The sequence below is a fragment of the Pseudophryne corroboree genome, chromosome 3 (genome assembly GCF_028390025.1).
Source record: "Pseudophryne corroboree isolate aPseCor3 chromosome 3, aPseCor3.hap2, whole genome shotgun sequence".
NCBI lineage: Eukaryota > Metazoa > Chordata > Amphibia > Anura > Myobatrachidae > Pseudophryne > Pseudophryne corroboree.
The window spans coordinates 255,790,750-255,806,579 of record NC_086446.1 but is presented as its reverse complement, the minus strand read 5'-3'; the positions used below and the strand labels follow the sequence as shown (position 1 = coordinate 255,806,579).

Here is a 15,830-nt window from a genome sequence, read left to right as displayed (position 1 = left end):
AGAAGCGTTCCCTACTGCCACAAATACTGCTACGTTCACTGCAAAGAAAACTGTGCAAGAATTTGTGTGTAGATATGGTATCCCTAGAATAATTGAAAGCGATAGGGGTACCCATTTTACAGGTGAAGTCTTTCAGGTTATGTGCAAACTGATGGGAATTAATAGCAAGCTGCACACTCCGTACCACCCACAGGCGAGTGCGAAGGTGAAGAGAGTAAACAGCACTATTAAGAACAAGCTGAGCAAAGTGATGGCTGCAACTGGATTGTTGTGGCCAGAAGCTTTGCCACTAGTATTGTACAGCATCAGAACCACTCCCAGGTCCCCTTAACCTATCACCCTTTGAGAATCTTTTTGGTCGACAGCCCCATGTAATGATAGACCCCAGGATGATTTGAAATGCAATAACAAAGTGACTGTAAAATATTTGGTTAAGATGAGCCAGCAGCTGAGGAATCAAAACAAAAATCTAAAGCTGGTGATTCCTGACCTACCGAACAGTAATTGTCATGACATTGAACCTCGGGATTATGTAATGATTAGAAATTTTCTACGCTCAGGTTGCCTCATTGACAGGTGGGAAGGACCGTACCAAGTCTTACTAACCAGCACGACAGCATTAAAGGTTGCCGAAAGAGAGACTTGGGTCCACTCGTCCCACTGTAAGAAGGTTGCTGACCCAGAGAGAACCCGTGACAAAGAGCGTGTAGAGAACATCGTATCACTGGAGTGTCTGTTCTGGAAAGGTTGAGAGGCAGGACTGTTGTCGCGGCACCTGAGCGTGGAGAACAACAAGACCAGAGGCGGTTGCACCAGTTTTTTCTTTTTTTTTATTATTTTCTCCATCCCCCACTACTCTCCTTCTCTCCTTCCCTTTTCCTCCCCCTTCTTGTTTCCTTTCTCTTCCCTTAACAAGATGGACTTACCCCAAGAGACTGCGTTCCGGGTTTTCTTGTTAACCCTGTTGTTCACGAGAACAGTCTTTTTTGGTGAGAGTACCAGAGAGGTCGAGAAAGGATCTGGAATGGGTTCTGATAGCTAGGACAGATTTGTAGAATTCCAAGAGCAACACATCACTCGAGCAAAGGTACACCGATCCGGAAAAGACATCGACTATACCCAAGAATGATTCCGAAAATGTTATGTGAATGTTTTTTAGATATGTGTCCTATCTTCATCTCTACAACCTTCAGTTAGTGACACACATAGTCGACAGGTGATATCCACATATATTAGCACTCACATATGTTCCCCCTCCATGTATCATCAACTAAATGTGCACCCCATTTGTTGGAACAAGAAGCCGAAAAGAGCTCGGCAGTGTTTGTTGGCCCACTTACAGACCCTTAATACGGGATAAGAAGGATTTAATGTATACTTCGCAATACCTCGAAGCTTATCTAGAACATATACGGCACGATGATACATGCCCCTCAGACATGGATTCATACATACATGCTTTTACTATCCCACTAGGTCATACATTTCCCACCTACACCTCTCCTCCTACCATCCAATCATCTGTAGATATCGTATTGTATATTTTTCTGTTTAATGTTTAGATAGTGGCAGTTATTGTTGACTGCGAAAGGGTGGACTGTCAAAGTCGAAAAATATTGTAGTACACACACCACGTACTAACAACACACACATGCCCGCTGCGCGTGCACTTATTCCGCCGTGCGTGCACATATCCACAATTTGCGTATGATCGCTTCCGCGGTCCTGCGTGTGGTATGGGTATTTATGGCGGAGTTTGGGAGCGCATAGAGGGTTATCAAAACATTACATATTTAATCCAAATAGTGCACATTGGGGGTCATTCCGAGTTGTTCGCTCGTTATTTTTTTCTCGCAGCAGAGCGATTAGTCGCTAATGCGCATGCGCAATGTCCGCAGTGCGACTGCGCCAAGTAAATTTGCTATGCAGTTAGGTATTTTACTCACGGCATTACAAGGTTTTTTCTTCGTTCTTGTGATCATAATGTGATTGACAGGAAGTGGGTGTTTCTGGGCGGAAACAGGCCGTTTTATGGGTGTGTGCGAAAAAACGCTACCGTTTCTGGGAAAAACGCGGGAGTGGCTGGAGAAACGGAGGAGTGTCTGGGCGAACACTGGGCGTGTTTGTGTTGTCAAACCAGGAACGACAAACACTGAACTGATCGCAGATGCCGAGTAAGTGTGGAGCTACTTAGAAACTGCTAAGAAGTGTCTATTCGCTATTTTGCTAATCTTTCGTTCACAATTTTGATAAGCTAAGATTCACTCCCAGTAGGCGGCGGCATAGCATGTGCAAAGCTGCTAAAAGCAGCTTGCGAGCGAACAACTCGGAATGACCCCCATTGTACACATAGCCCCCCTGCACCACATCAGCAAGTATCAACAGTTTAAATGATTCCAGGACTAAGGGATTCACCTTTGCATGATAGGAAGGGACAGACTAAGGTTATAAGGTGATGTATGGTATCTAGCTGTAGGGTATTTTAAGGGTAACATTCCGGTGTTGGTTAGAGGAAGATCGCATGTTCCTGCATATAGTTATGTGCAGAAGTAGAATATAGATATAAACTGTATTTACTGTATATTATGTATGTGGCGGGAATCCAGAGGAGACCACCCACAAGAGCAGTTGAGAAAGACATCGCCCACCTTTTCAAATCAACCTATGACCTCTCCTGTAATGTAAAGATGCATCTCTGTGTCCAATGGACAAAGGGATTACAGTATCCATTGTATTGCTTTTGGAAGTAGTGTATAAGAGCCTGTTGCTGCCTGGCCGGTCAGAAGACTCTTAACGCTATCTATAAATAAAAACTTAATTGCGCTAGAATGGGGATATAATAGCAGCTCTATTAAAATTATATACTGTAAAACTAGAAATAAAAGAGCGCTTGCAAGAATTATGTGTATGCGCAAAACCTGTGGAAAAAGATTTGATTAGTAGGTGGTGTAATGTTTACAGCCCTTTTAGGACTTTGTAAGGACCGGGTTCAAAAACGAGCAGAAAAGAATGCTTTGATTCCTATCTAACCCTATCTAAATACCTTTCAAGCCGTTAGGATATATGGAGAGCTTCCACGTCCAGGTGTGATGGAATCCTTCTGTGGTATCCGCTCTCCACTCCTCAGTTGTAATAGCGGCTGCTGGCTGGAATTAGCGGCTGGCGGCTGGTTGCTGTGATAAGCGGATGACAGACGGCTAATTCCCCGTCTAGCGGCTGGCGGCTGGTTGCTGTGATTAGCGGATGACAGACGGCTGATTCCCCATCTTAGTCACGTTGTTCTCTGCACTTACACTTTTGATTGAAGGTGCAGTGTCCGCTTCACAATTACCACTATCACACACACACTGGCCACCGCCGGATACTATGTAGCCTCCTATGATACTGTTATGTCTGCTGCTGCAGGACAGACCGGAAGTCTCTTTCTTAACGCTATCTACCTGATTAGCGGAGGACTGGACCAGGAAGCGCATGCGAATATTCTCACGTATGTACATTGACTGTAGCCATTTACTCTGTTGTATTGTAATGTATAAATTGTATTGTTATCCCCTTCCAGATATATACGCTGAGGTGTCGGAGCCCAGTGTTTAACTACAAATCGGTGTTGTGTCCTCTTTTCCCTGCTAGGGTTTAAAGCGTATTACATTACCTAACTGTATAAAGTTTAAAAATTGTATTGATAAGGTGTGTACGCTCTGCGGGTACTTTGTACCGTCAGCGCTGTGTGTACTTTGAACCCCCAGCGCGGCGTTTGTACGCTAAGTCCGTACACGGTATGGGACTCTGTACGCAAATAGCTTACAAAGTACGTAGAGTTCATATTAAGTCTAGCGGCCGCAGCGGCTCCATGGTAAAAGTGTGTTTAAAGGTATCGCTTTATGGTTTAAGATAATATCGACATTATCAACAGTTTGCCACATATATCCATTATTATACACATTATTTGTGCTTATTCAAAAAAAAAATTCTTTGTTTCTGCATCATGTGTAAGAAACTGATTACTAATTTTTAACACACACAAACATGGCCCAACAATAATGACATTCATTTTGGCACTGAATTATCTAAATTATATCACAACATATTAGGACCTTTTTAGCCAACTCAATTGTGTTATTCTTGTAATGTTGTATGGAGAAGAAAGGTAAAAAAGTTAACAATCACATTGTAATTTGTATTGGTCTGCCTGCAGGATATAAGTCTGATTGGAATCTAGAAAGAGTAATGATTAGAGAAAAATCAAGTGGTCTTGTTACTGCATGCTAAAGACATTCTGCATGGCTGCCAATTAGTCTGCCTGCAGGATATAAGAATGATTGGAATCTAGAAAGAGTAATGATTAGAAAAAAATCAAGTGGTCTTGATACTGCATGCTAAAGACATTCTGCATGGCTGCCAATTAGTCTGCCTGCAGGATATAAGAATGATTGGAATCTAGAAAGAGTAATGATTAGAAAAAAAATCAAGTGGTCTTGTTACTGCATGCTAACATCAATGTGCAGATCAAATAACTTTGTCCTCCTCCTAAAAAATTCAAAGATGTGAAAGAATAAATGTGTTGGCCAAAATCCTGTTGTTGTTTGTAACACCTAATTAATTAATGATGTTTAAAAAATTGACAAGGTGGTAAGTGTAATAGATATTGTGACAAACCTACACTTACTAAATGTGTTTATTTACTTCTCTATACAGAAATCGGTGTATCTATTTTTTATTTCTTTGTGGTTGGCTGCTTGGACTGGCCTTTGCCTTTACCACTGTCGTGTTGGTGTGCTCTGGTGGAGCGCCTTGGTGGTGAGGACACTGGCAAGAGAATCGGAGTAGTCGTACCAGAACTGCTGCTTGGTTGCTGATGGTGCTGGGATCTGAGTGTTTCATTGAGGTTAGTGAGGGTGGCATTAAGTTCACGTGTTGCAGCATTTTGATTCTCTAAAAATTCTGGTGATAGATTCATTGATCATTTGATAGTTTTCTAAGATGTTGATGTAGCTTTGCTGTTGTCTGTGCTGTTCTTCCATTATGCGTTGTAAGTTGCCCATGACATGTGTAATGTCTGCACGCATTATTTCCATGGTATTGGCAATTCTGGTGGTTGGTTCATTTTGGCGACTGATATTTCTGCTGATTCTTCTGAGGTGAGCTGGTAGGTTTGCAAAAATTTGGGTCTGCCTACGCAGGCAATCTTGATTAGTGGCCTGCTGTGTAGCCCAACTGTCCCAAAACACTTGATCAGGGCCTTGTGCTACTGGTGTTGTTGGGCTGTGTTGTGATGGTGGAGTGCTTTGCTGTGGTGGTGTACTCACAGGTGCTGGGTGGCTGATTCCTTGGATTAATGGCTGCATTTGTAACATGATTGTCTCATCCATGTCACTGTATTGCTGCTGTTGAGTCTGGATGCTGGTACCAGTACTAGAATCTGGAGTTAGAACCATTTTTGCATAAGTTTGACATATGTTTGATTAATTTAAGCAAACCAATAAACATGGAACACATGTATTTAAATGGTGCATTCAGATATCCAGCATAGCAACATCATCACTCAGAACTACAAAACAGACATATTCCTGTTTGTGGCAAATGTGTCTGGTTACTTCATTATTAAAACAAGCACATGAGTTGTATGGTAGATCAGACATACTCCACCATAAAAACACACTTAAAATCTTAATTTTTGGCCTTTTAGTGTTTCAATCTTAAACTTAGTAATGTTTTGGCATGTTGGTGCCAATGTTACGACAAACACATAAGTTAAATTGTGGGAAAAAATATTACTATTTTGCAAGCTTACACGTGTTTATTTTGCAGCATCTTCAACACAATCTGCTGCTGTATAGCTGAGGTGGACATACATATCTTTGCTGGATGTGGACAAGGCCATTTTGGTCAGAATCCATTTGATTATTTTTTTCCGGTAAGTATAGCAGATTTTGTGGAATTTAGAGTTAATTAGTCTCATTAAATGGATTATTGTGAGATGATTAATTTATTTCATCATTACAGTTTCTTACTCACAATCAAGATGAGGGGAGTGTGGTTGGCGTCTTGGAGGTGTGACCAAAATTTGGAGTGGTGGTACCGAAGAAACTGTAGACAATCTTCGTGGCAGAGTAGACTGCTGTGGCTGTGATTGGACATCAGACCTTGCTTTCTTTGTTGCCTCATGTACTTTTGTTTGGTGTGCTACAGGAGTCCTCCTTCTGCTGGTCAAAACTTCTTGGGATGGACCTGGGATTTAAAGTGTACTTTTGTTATGGCCATTCCTTTACAAACATAACCTATACTACAATGGACACTTTACCTGCTTCCGCAGCGTCATCATCATCAGATGTAATGAGAGTGACTGTAGGCCGAACAGTACTGCTTTTTTTCAACACTGTAAATAATGAAACAAATAAAAGAACTCATTTCTTCATGCTATTGTTGATACATCCACCCATTATGTTTACAAACATTAAATCTTTCTCAAATGGATGCTTATTTATGTGTGCATAATTTCTGTACAAAACCATAAATGTTTTAAATAAATACACACATTGGCCAATAGCCATATGCACTATGGAAAGTGCAACACAGGAAATAATGTACATGACACAGACATAGGACACAGGGGCATATTTAATAATCCTGGTGAAATGATAAAGTGGTTGTTAATAAAGCACCAGCCAATCAGCTCCTAAGTGACATTTTGCAAACCCAGCCTGTAACATGGAAGTTATGAGCTGATTGTTTGGTAATTTATCAACTTCATCTTTATCACTTCACCAGGCTAAATAAATCTGTCCCACAATTACTAATACATACACTAACTACCCAAAACACAGACATCTTCATTGAAAAATGTTATGTCATTAATGAAAGATGCAATATAGAAAATGCTCTGTGATGTGGCACTACAAACACACATTAGCAGAGCCGTAACTACGTGTATGCCAGGTGTGCCTGGCACACAGCGCAGTCGCCCTGAGGGCGCACTTGCCCGCATCCCCATTAAGTGGGTCCAAAGTCTGCGGCATTGTAATGAGTCAGAATGAGTCATTACAAGCCGCCAGAGTGTGCTGCCGCCAGAGCGACCATTGAAAGGGATCCTGATTCCCGCTGCCCGGCCACCGGCTCCCCCTCCTTAGCCCCACTGCCCGACTCCTGCATGTAGAGCCAGGCTGTCCGGCCCCCCTCTCCTAACCCCCGCCTCCCACATGCAGAGGCAAGCTACCGCCACCTAACCCCCGCTGCCCGGCTTCCACATGCAGAGGCAGGCTGCCGGCTCCCCCCCTCCTGACCCCCGCTGGCCGGCTCCCGCCTTACACATGCAGAGGCAGGCTACCCGCCTCCTAACCCCCGCTGCCCAGCTCCCGCCTCCCTCACACAGAGGCAGGCTACATGCCTCCTAACCCCTGCTGCCCGGCTCACGCATGCTGAGGCAGGCTGCGGGCTCCCCCCTCCTGACCCCTGCTGCCCGGCTCCCGCCTCCCACACACAGAGGCAGGCTACATGCCTCCTAACCCCCGCTGCCCGGCTCCTGCATGCTGAGGCAGGCAGCGGGCTCCCCCCTCCTGACCCCCGCTGCCCAGCTCCCACCTTCCAAACAGAGGCAAGGCTACTCACCTCCTAACCCCCGCTGCCCGGCTCCCGCATGCTGAAGCAGGCTGCCGGCTCCCCCCTCCTAACCCCCGCTGGCCGGCTCCCACATGCTGAGGCAGGCTGCCGGCTCCCCCCTCCTAACCCCCGCTGGCCAGCTCCCGCATGCTGAGGCACCGCACGCTGGGGCACCGCACGCCGAGGCAGGTCTGGCAGTGGCTGCATGAGGAGGTGAGTGGAGATATATATATAGTTATGTGGCTGGGTGTGTATATGAGTACATGAGGCTGTGTGTGTGTGTATATATGTGGCTTGGTGTGTGTGTATATATGTGGCTGTGTACACTGTGCATGTATGTATATATATATGGTTGTGTGTGTATATACATCTGGTATGTACTTACGCCCTTCGCCTGCTGTAATTTGTAAAAAGGGGGACTCTGCTTGCCGTACTGTGTAAGACGGGGACTCTGCTGCTGTAATGTGTAAAAAACGGGGGACACTGTCTGCCGTAATGTGTAAAAAGGGGACGCTGTCTGCCGTAATGTGTAAAAACGGGACGCTGTCTGCCATAATGTGTAAAAAGTGGACGCTGTAAGCTGTAATGTGTAAAAAGGGGACGCTGTCTGCCGTAATGTGTAAAAAGGGGACGCTGTCTGCCATAATGTGTAAAAAAGGCGGATGCTGTATGCCGTAATGTGTAAAAAGGGGACGCTGTCTGCTTTAATGTGTAAAAAGGGGACGCTGTCTGCCGTAATGTGTAAAAAGGGGACGCTGTCTTCTGTAATGTGTAGAAAGGGCACACTCTATGCCGAAATGTGTAGAAAGGGGATGCTGTCTGCCGTAATGTGTAAAAAGGGGGAATCTCTGCCGTAATGTGTAAAAAGGGGGAATCTCTGCTGTAATGTGTAAAAAGGGGGACTCTCTGCCGTAATGTGTAGAAAGGGCACGCTCTATGCCGTAATGTGTAGAAAGGGCACGCTCTATGCCGTAGTGTGTAGAAAGGGGACGCTGTCTGCCGTAATGTGTAAAAAGGGGATGCTGTCTGCGGTAATGTGTAAAAGGGACTCTGCCTAGTGCAGTGGCGCTACTGCGCGATGTAATTTGAATAATGGAGACTACTGTGCACCGTAATATGAATTGGTATTTTGTGACCACGCCCCTATATTTTTGACACTCACCGACATAGGGGGGGCGCCGATGCCGTTTCTTGCACACAGCGCTAAAATGTCTAGTTACGGCACTGCACATTAGCACAATATGAGCCAAAAACCAAAACACATTTTAAAAAACCATCATAATAGTACGGTAACTAAGTCTGCAGTGTTGTGTCTGGGTACAAATACAGACTCTAAATGTACCAAAAAATAGTGATTTTGTCTTAAACAAGATTACATACAGTACTAATGAAATGACACATGTAACTGGCTTCAAAGCCACTTTACACTACTCCAGCCTCTAACATGTCAACGACTGATTTTCAAACATTGCACATGGATAACTGAAAACAAAAACATAGACCAACTTGCAAACTGGCAAATGTGCCAAAGGAAAACATTATTGCTGTACAATTCAATGACACACCAAGTCCAAACTACACATGGAAAATCTACAGTAAAACCACATGACATACTATAAAGTACTATGTTATATTGGCTTTGGTAAAAAAACAAACCAAAAACAATGTATTGGCTGACGCTCACATGAAGATGGGAGTAATATGCAACATCACATGACACACATTAACAAAAAACATAAAGACAGAAGTAATGAAATGGAATGATAAGACAAATACACATGCTCACCATCCTTCCTGGGCAGATCGGAATCACAGACATGGGTTGCAGACACTACTTCAGGAGGTATTAAACTCCGCATGGGTTCCTCATAGTCCAGATATCTGGCAATATAGGGCTGTCCACCACCGGTTTTGCGAGCCGACTTTGCCTCCTTGGCCATTTTGGACTTGACATGTCGCTTTATGTCATAGTACCGTTTGTGGCACGTGTCCTCCGTCCGCTTGACCACCCCCTCACTATTTACAGCAGCAACAACTTTCGCCCACAACACCGTCTTCTTCTGTGTTGGCACCTTGGCGGACTCAGGCCCAAATAGCTGCCGCTGATACTTCATCAGCTCCCGCACCAATGCCACATTTTCTGCATAACTAAACTTTACATTCCGCCCAGTCTTAGTAGTGGTGCATGGCTGTGGAGCTGTCTGACTGTCACTATCACTGTCACTTGAGGCTGCTGCAGCAACCTCACCCACCTCCTCCACCTCACTAACCTCACTCTCACTCACCTCCTCCACCTGACCAACCTCCTCCCCCTCACTCACACCCACCACCTCACTCACCTCTGAGTCAGACATAATTGTCTGGTTAAACAATTAACACAGAAAAAATAAAAATAAACAACACACTCCTCCACCACCACTGCACAACTCACACACACACACACACACACACACACACACACACACACACACACACACACACACACACACACACACACACACACACACACACAAAAGACAAGGGACTCTAAATCCAAAAAAACTTGGACAAAAAATGAGACAAAAAAAAAAAAAAAAACAAGACTACAAGAATGACAAGACTACTTTCAAACACAATACTACACTCAGAAATCGCCCAAAAAACTCCTCACCAAACCAACTACTCACCAACCTCCACAGCACAACCTCCCTCCTCACCACAAACTAAACCCACAAGGTGCAGACGGTTTGGGGCCTATTTATATGGTTGCGCACAGACACTCCTACATCTGAAACACAACCAATCACGAACGGGGATGAAAAACGAAACTAAAAGTGAAAATGCGGCCGAGGTTGAAAAAAAAAACCCTGCCGCGTTTAACATAGAAAATAAACCTGTAAAAACAACAAAAACACGTACACAAACGACAATGACGGCCGTAAATGTGCCCAAAAAAAACGACTGGCATCGACATCGGAAAACACGAAAACCATAAACTCGACTGCTTAGTAACTTGACGTATATAGTTTCAAAAAGTTGCATGGAAATGCACCCAATACAAAACGAGTTTAAACACTACATAAACCAACTCAAACACGAATATTAGTAAATATAGGCCCATATGGTTGACTGGTGAAGGCACTCTGTCAAGTTCTGTATAATACTGTATGTTGGTACCAACATAAGAGAACTGAAACGATTAATTGTCCTTTGGATTTATATATTGACAGCAACCTAGGAAAATATTATATGGATCCATTACTCCTAGGCTGTGTACTACAGAGCAGGCACATAACTGAACCTTACTATCTTAAAGGTACAACAAGCAATTTTTTTCTGTCATTTTGCTCATTACACCCACCCTCCGTTCCTTGGATTCAGCAGGCACTATGAGATTAATGTAGATATGCTGGGAAAATGGCTCACCAGGGCACAGTCATAAAATAAAGTCAGCCCAAATGTTTTATGTAATAAAAATAATGATATATAGGAATACAGAACAGCCAACTGAAAGGTGAAACAATTGTGATTGTCAGCAGTATGAATAACCTGCACAATGCTGTGCCCAAAACATCTTGTCCCATGTGTTTAATTAATGGGGTTAAACAATAAAATATGTTTAATAGCTTGTTGTAAGAGATGTTGGCTATGTTGGGTAAAAATGTCCACTATATGTGAGTTAATGGAGACCACTCCTTCTTGCCTTTATAATATCAATGTGCTAATACCCTGATATTCCTGCCATCAGACAACTAGGGGTCAATGTTCAGCAGAGGTGGTACAATATGTTGGAGTCAACTGAGTTAAAGAAGGATCACAGCTTGGGTTAACCATTGATGGTACCAGTGATGCTTAACATTGATGGAATTAAATGGTTTGCACCCATCAATGGACATCGTTATGTGGATAACAGCAGACAGCAAGCCAACCTGAGGTGGGGCTTAATGGCATACCAGGGGGTACAGTTAATCTGCATCTCCACTATTTAAAAAAAAAAAAAAAGAACTTTGCTACTCTCAGCCACCAATGGTAGACAACCATTGGATCGCCACCATCAGAGGCATAGGTGTGCACAGGGGGGGGTGCCTGGTGCGCACAGGCACCCCGTAATGTCTGGCACCCCGATCTCACATGCCTGATGCAGCGATTGCCGAGCAGGCTGATTACTGTCCCCTCTGCGCTGCACCCTGCAGGACTGCATTACTGACCGGACGCCTGGGTTAATCAAGGGTGCCACTGCCACCGGCTTTCAAATTCCCAGCTCCACCTCCATGTACAAAAACAGTGTGATGTGATGTGATTACGTCATGCTGCTCGCACGCCCATCCGTCACACGCCCACCTCTCTCCTTCTATGCTATGCCAACGCCAGCCACTGACGAGGAGCAGCATGCAGCCAGCGTTCCTCTTAGGAAGACAAATTCAATACTGGCAGAGGGCCGGCAGCAGCATTGACAGGTCACTTGTTTTTCCAGCAGCAGCAGTAACTAGTCTGTGACTGTCAGTGTCAGTGACTGACTGACTTGTAAGTAAGCTGCTGCAGCTTGCAGGGGAAAGTGAGGGAGAGCCAGACCAGGCTGAGGAGGAGCAGTGTAATTGCAGTGAGTGCCATCAGGGGTGTTTGTTTGGTGCACACCACAACATCTGACAATGTATCTGCTTTATTAGGATTGGTACAAAGGTGGATATTTTATATGCGTTGACCATCAATAGATGGTGCTAGACACGCCCTAAAGGCGGTGCTAGACACCCCTCCAACGGTGCACCCCCTAATAAAATGTGCTGCGCACGCCAGTGATCAGAGGCAAACCATGGATAGTATGCTAACAGAATAAAAGGATATAAATAGCTCTCTCCATTGTGCTGAAGTAATCTCTCATCATGGGGGTCATTCTGACCTGCTCGTTTGTTGCTATTTATCGCAGCCGAGCGAACGGGTCTCTACTGTGCATGCGCCGGCGCTGTAGTGCATTGGTGCATGCCAGACGGCTGAAGGCCATAGCAGGACTGCGATCGCCTTGACAGGCAGAGGCAGTCGCTGGGCAAGAGGGGGCGAAACGGCGGCATTTGGCAGCCGTTTCATAGGCGCTGTCCGGCCAACGCAGGCGAGGCCGGATCATACGGGGGGTGGGCCGCATCGGCTGCATGACGTCACACGCAGCTGCTTCGGGCCGGGGAGCGAGGAGTAGCTCCCGGCAAGCACGCTAAAGCTGCGCTGGCCGGGAGCTACTCTTGAAGTGCAATGGCATCGCCGCTGTGCGATGCCTTTGCACTTCTGCAGGGGGGCCGACACTGACATGCGGGGCGGGCTAGCCCTGTGCTGGGCGTCCCCCCGCATGTCAGTGTAAATGATCGTAGCTGTGCTAAATTTAGCACAGCTACAATCAACTCGGAATGACCCCCAATATGTGCAGCTATGCAACAGCTACCCAAGTCAGTACAGTAGGGTATACAAAATAAATCAAAATTATTTTCATTTTCCAATTTACTTTAGTAATCACATAGAAACTTAGTGTCATTGTCTATCTGAAAGAAAAAAATGTATATTAAAAAATAAGATTACAGCTTTGCTCTGATGGTGCAAGGAAACCATTATTGTAGATAAATACATTAAAGGATCAAGTGATCAAATTGCAGCAGTTTCTCTCATTTCCTTCTGTTTTCCTCACTGATATTGTAACTGGCTACATTGTAAAGTTTCTATTTTCTTTATAAGCCACAAAGGTGCTCAACTAAAATTACTGTAGCACATGCTGCTGAGTCATCTCTATAGAATGTGTCATAGAAAGAGACTGTTACACTTAATTACATTTGCCATGAGCCTTTGTAATACCAGAGGCCCTGAATGATTATGCCATTAAAGAAAAAGGAGCACGCTAAGAGAAAGAGAAGTAGAGCCAAGGCTAAGAAATATCAGAGTACTGGGTCTTCTGCTGCAATTATACAGTATGTACTGAGATGAGAAATTACATATCATTATTTCAAAGAATTGATACATACTGTAAGGCTGAATTGAACACAGTACAATTAAACTATGAGGTCTTCAGTGTGGAGCACACTAAAAGATGTGTCTGATTTTGACTTATTATATGGTTATTGGATGATGAGGTTATGTATTTGTAGCCTATCACATTGTAGGGACAGATTTTAACAAGTGAAAGTCTTGTTATCACTCGTTACAAATGATAAATGGTGCTACAGCCAATCAGCTCCTAAGTGTCATTATAACAAGAATATCACTGGTTGTTAAATCTGCCCCTTAATGATGGTGTGGTTTTACGTTTATATTATAGTATTAGTTTCAGCAATTTTAGGCCTTTTGCTTTTGGAATTCCTCCCTCCCATTTGCTTTGAGTTTTTTGTCTTTGTTGTGGAGGTAAGAATGACAGAGTTGTCTGTGCATACAAATCATTTTGTATAATTTAACCATGCCTGCAGTGCAACTTGGTTTTGCCAAGGTGCAAAATACCACATTATTGCTAGATTTAATGTGGCTCCATTGAAGGCGTACACTCCCGGCATAACTAGGTGATCCGCCCGCCTAGCCCCGCTGGGAGTGCACAGAGACGTTCTCCCATTCTAGTGAATGGGGTGCATCTGTTAGCATCTCCATCATGGACAGGCGCGCGCCCTGGACGGAGACGCTCTCTGATTCTAGTGACTAATGTGGCTCCATATGTACATATGTAAATCATGCCCTTTGCAGATTAGATTATACACATTCAACTATTAACATTGGTACTTCACTGAGCAAAGGAAAAAAGTTGCCCTAGTGCATGAATAGCAGTAACACAGATGGATATATTTTACACAAAACTCTTTAAAGAGGGCCTTGTAAACACGTAGAATATATGTAATTAAATGTATTTAAAATAAAAAATAAAAAGATATAGCGTTTATGTACATACAATGATCATTAAAATAGTCAGGCTAATACCGGTATACAGTACACAGGGGAATTGACATGAAAGAGGTTAGCAAAAATGGAGAGAGAAAAAAATAATAATAATAATAATAATAATAATTATGCAATATAAGACCATGGTCATATCAAGTCCGGATATTAAGTTTGCCATGATCTGGCTGATATATACAGTAGTTCATATCGCTATTTATAGGATTCAAGTTACAGTTTGCAACACCCTCTTCTGATAAGTCATCTAAAATCTCTGAGGGACCAGCTGGCATCACTGCACAGTCATTCTATTTAGGGTCAATCTAGGGAAAGTGATAAACATAGGCAAGTGCACAGGGTGTGCAGTGCCAGTGGTCTATTACTCAGGGGCTCGGGAGATATTACTGTAAGTCACAAATCTGCTACTACCTTTTGCCATAGAGGTAGCATGAGGCTACGCATTTAACACAGGGTTTGCAGCGCTCCCTGTGTACTGGCTGCTCCTCTGTCCTCTGCTCCTGGCTGTCCGATACTTTTGTCCTGGGCGCCAGTCAGGGGAGCACTGGCCCAGGTGGTGGAGAGGATGTGCCACCAGGCTGGATCCCCCCCTGAATAGCCTGAGACATCTAATCAGCATTGGATTTGATCAGATGTGGCTGCAATAGCCCTATTTGGCATGCTTGTACAATGTGAACAAGTTTTGTCATTTTTTTTTGGCACAAAATTTTGCAATTATGCATGTTTTTCACCCTGCTAATGTGAAGGTATGCACACCCAGTACATATCTGATGGGCTTGCTTGTTCTTATAATAGCAAAGAAGTCACATATCTGTGGAACAAGGCAAGAGACAGTGGACCAATATGACCAAGCTACTCCATGCATCCTGCCATGGCCTATTGTGCAAATGTACACTGGGGTCATTTCGACCCGTTCGCACGCAGCGGTTCTTCGCTGTGGTGCAAATTGGTCGGGACTGTGGCTGGGTGGCGGTCACAATGCACACGCGTGTCGTTGCCCAGCAACGGCAGTCGCCGGGCAAAGATGTCAGGACCAAAGAAAGCGATCGCAGGCCTGGGATTGGGGAATCTACTCATCATTTCCCGGGCGTGGTAAGGTGAACGCAGGCGTGTCCAGGCATTTGGAGGGCGGATGTCTGACGTCACAGCTGGGACCTTCATCGCTGGACCCGTCACACTGGGTAAATAGCTGCAGGGCTGGTCTTGTTTTGCAGGAAACTTTTTTAGCATAGCAGGGCTGCACAAGCGATCGCAGCCCTGCTATGATAAAATACACTCCCCCATAGGCGGTGCCAAGTTGATCGCACGAGCAGCAAAAGTTGCTACGTGCAATCAACTCAGAA

At 44.3% G+C, this 15,830-nt stretch overlaps 1 protein-coding gene across 8 annotated transcripts in view; it reads right to left on the bottom strand.

The window, feature by feature from the left end:
* Nucleotides 1-15,830, bottom strand: part of LOC135055219 (syncytin-1-like) — a 113,773-nt gene that overhangs the window by 72,274 nt on the left and 25,669 nt on the right. For 2 of the 8 annotated variants that reach the window (XM_063959011.1, XM_063959014.1), the window contains exon 2: nt 6,016-6,228. The exons of the other annotated variants lie outside the window; for them this stretch is intronic. The gene's annotated coding sequence lies outside the window, so the exon portion shown is untranslated. The remainder of the gene's footprint in view (nt 1-6,015; nt 6,229-15,830) is intronic. 8 annotated transcript variants of the gene reach the window in all.